The following is a 3,988-nucleotide window of genomic DNA, read 5'->3' on the forward strand; positions in this document are numbered from 1 at the left end:
CCAAAGAAAATGGTGTTTGCCCTGTGCTTGGCATTGGTGCCCCCCAGGACACGCAGTCCCTGCTGTCCCTGTCACAGGGTCCCACCCCCACGAGACTCAGCTGAGAGGCCTCTCCTGATCCTCCCTGTGCTCCCTCCATTCCTCTCCCTGGTGCTCCCCATGTTCCCTCCATCCTTGATCTCCCCTGTGCTCCCTCCATCCATCTGCTGATCTCCCCTGTGTCCTCACACTCCCTCCATCCTCCTTATCCTCTGGGTGTGCCTGCATCCCCTCCATCCTCTCCATGTCCCCACATTCCCTCCATCCTCTCCCTGCTCTCCCCCCTGGCACTGGGCAGGGAGGGCACTGCCAGCGTGTGTGACACGAGGTCAGTGCCACACCGTTCCCAAGGCAATTGGCACCTGCCATGTCCTGAAATGGGGCTTTCCCCTGCCCTGTGGGACAGCACAGCTCTGTGGGATGGAACCAGGCATGGCTCCATGTCCAGGATGTGTAGTTGGTGCATCACAGGATTTCCTGGATGGGCATTCAGCATCACCTGACCACAGAGACTGGACCCATCACATCTTCCTTTTCAAGTAAAAAGCTGAGTCAATTCAGTTTTCTTACAAATATTCACAAGGACTGAAACAATTCAAAGGGAATGAAGAAGAAATAACATATCATTTAAAAAAAATACCTAAAGTTTGCCCTAAACTATGAATTTGTTGCATGAATGACTTTCAGGCCTTGGTATCAGGCATGTTCCAAATCCTGTGATCCACACCCACCTGGGCCACATCTGGAGCTGCTCCCAGAGCAGCAAGGGCAGGATTTGCTCCTGCAGTTCCCCTGGGGTTGCCTTGTGCTCAGGGTGGATCTCCCAGTGCCCAAACCCACCCAGGTGAGCTGGGTGCTGACACCCAGCACTTCCCGAGGCACAAGAGAACACAAGGCCCCAGGACAGACCCCTCTGGCTGTTTGGGGACACCCAGAACTGGGCACTGGCTGGCACAGCTGGAGCTCTGGGACCTGCTCTGGCTGTGCCAGGGAGGCTCTGCCTTGCTGGGAGCAGGGATCTGCTGCCCTCCCACAGCAGCACCTCCTGGAACTGCTCCTGGTGCAGCTGAAGGGGCTGCAGGGCTGGGATTGCCCAGGGAATGGATGCACCCTGGGAAAAGTGACCTGAGCTCAGGGAGGGTCCAGTTCTGCCAAGGGCAGTGAGAGATCCTGGCTGGGAGAACCTCTCTGGTGTCACAGGTCAGGACCAGCCCACACTCTCATGCTGCCCTAAGTGTATTTGACTCAATACCTGTAATTCCACCCCCTTTTCCATAGGCTTTGATCTGAATCACGGAGCTGCTGGGGTTCCCCATCCTCCCTCCTGCCCCCAGCACTGCCCAGGTGGCACAGACATCTTTTATGGAAAATCCTTTCCTTAGGATTTTTCCTCCTGAGAAGCTGGAAGGCCTCAGGAACAAAATTTAAACATTGATTATCTGCTGCTGTGGAATGCAACAGGTCATCTGGGATTAGTCTCATGTGGTTGTTTGTAATTAATGGCCAATCACAGTCAGCTGGCTTAGACTCTGTCCGAGCCACAAGCCTTTATTATCATTCCTTCTTTTTCTATTCTTAGCCAGCCTTCTGAGGAAACCTTTTGATCTATTCTTTTAGTATATTTTTAATGTAATAGATATCATAAAATAATAAATCAAACCTTCTGAAACATGGAGTCAACATTCTCATCTCTTCCCTCATCCTCAGACCCCTGTGAACACTGTCACACTCAGGATCCCCAAATGGCTGCCCCCTGCCCAGGTCGGGGGGGTTTTCCCCAAAGCCAAGGCACAGAGCATGTCCTGGCTGCCCCTTCCTGCCAAGGGGCACCTGGTGCTTCCAAACCCAGCCTGGACACTCAGGAAGTTCCACCTGAGGGGCAAAATGGACAAAAATCATTTGAACCCCTTAAAGCCAGGGAGAATTGGAGGAGCCCTGAGGAGTCCTGCTCCAGTTCCCCCTTCCCTGGCACAGCCTGGAGCCTCCTGGCTGTTCCTGGGCTCTCCCAGCTGTGCTCCTGCAGGATCCTGACTCAGGGCTGACTCACCTGCCATTGGGCTGCACTTCAATTTTGCATGAGGATAAATATATTTGTTTCCAAAAAACCTCCAGCAGGAAAACATTCTCCCAAGCAGAGCATTGTCATCCATCAGCTCTGGCTTCATCTGGCTCCACTCCTAAATCATTTATGATGTTGGAGCTGCTGTTGTGCCCTGAGGGGGAAGGAAGAAGAGATGGGAATTAATTGAAGGAAGGGCATCGTCCTCATTTTGTCACCTCCTCATTTTGTCACCTGCAAACTGAGCAGCTGCCAGAGGGAGGGACCCAACCCAACCAGGACATTTCTGCTCCTTCACTGTGGGGAAGGGGAGGCAATAAATCCCAGGAAATCTTGCAAAGGAAGCCCTGGCCCTGCTGGAGCTGAGCTGTGTAGGGGGATACAGTATGAAGGTGGTGTAGAATGTAATCTTATCCCCCCAAAGAGTTGCAGCTGAACCAATTACCAAAGATTAGGAGCAGGCCTGATGTTAACAGGCCACAGCTGTAGCCAATAATAACAGTGGTGTAAAAGAGTGGATTGGTGGGCTCTGGAGTCAGATGGCTGCTGTAAGGATCAGGAACAGTCAGCACTTAGAGGAACTGCCTGTGAGAAACATTGAGGTGGTATGAAACTCTGCTGATGTGGAATCCTTACAGCATAATGATAATAGAACTCTTTATATATAAGACAACAGAGCTGTGCCAGGGTGGGGGCTCAGCAGTTCCCCTGTCCTGGGTCCCCTCCCTGGCCCAGCCCAGCAGTCGGAGCAGGGGCTGGAGGTGGCTGGAGCTGCTGGCCCCAGGTCCAGCAGGGACATTGGGCAGGAGGGGACCCAGCCAGGGACCAGTCCAGCTCCTGCCAGGCCAGAGCTGCCCCCCTGAGACCCGGGAGCAGCACAAGGGAGGCCAGGGAGGGTGGGGGTGATTCCAGTGGAGTGAAGGGGATTTATGGCTGTCACCACCCAGTGCCAAACTCCAGAGTGGGCCCTGGAGCTGCTCCCAGGGAGAGCTCAGAGCCCCTTGCAGGGCCTGAAGGGGCTCCAGGAGGGCTGGAGAGGGGCTGGGGACAAGGGATGGAGGGACAGGACACAGGGAATGGCTCCCAGTGCCAGAGGGCAGGGATGGATGGGATATTGGGAATGAGGAATTGTTCCCTGTGAGGGTGGGCAGGCCCTGGCATAGGTGCCCAGAGCAGCTGTGGCTGCCCCTGGATCCCTGGCAGTGCCCAAGGCCAGGCTGGGCAGGGCTGGGAGCAGCCTGGGACAGGGGAAGGTGTCCCTGCCATGGCAGAGGTGGCACTGGATGGGATTTAAGATCCCTTCCCACCCAAACCATTCTGGGATTCCTTGGAGCTCAGTTCTGCCTCAAGGATGCATTTCCACCTTCTCCCCATCCCAGTCCAGGACAGGCTCAAGGCCCTCTGGAGCTGCTGGGGAGGGGGGGATGCCTCCCTGGGCATGGGGACTCATACCCCCAGGAGCAGTGACTGGGGGCATCTTCTAATACAAATTTTTAAACCAAAAAAAAAAGTCCCCATCGCTTCAAGACACGTTGAAGTCAATGAGAAGGCTTGCAAGGAATTACTCCAGGGAAAAAAACCAACAAAAGAACAAAGAAAAAACCCCAAACAAACAAAAAAATAAACCCACCAAAAAAACTCCAACTAACCAAACAGAAAAAAAAATCAAACCCAACCAAAAAAACAAACAAACAAATAAAACAACAAACCAAAGAAAATCTTGAAAAAATTCAGAAACCAGCAATTACTTATGAAAATGTGGTGAAATCCTGAACAGGAGAAATGCTCTATCCTCTCTGTGTCTCTGCTGTTCCCATCACCGGGGTTTTTAGGGATGCTGATAACAACATAATCCTCACCTCTGGGGCACCATCTGGGAGATCAAGCACT

Source organism: Ammospiza caudacuta, chromosome 20 (assembly GCF_027887145.1).
Source record: "Ammospiza caudacuta isolate bAmmCau1 chromosome 20, bAmmCau1.pri, whole genome shotgun sequence".
NCBI classification, from domain to species: Eukaryota; Metazoa; Chordata; class Aves; order Passeriformes; family Passerellidae; genus Ammospiza; species Ammospiza caudacuta.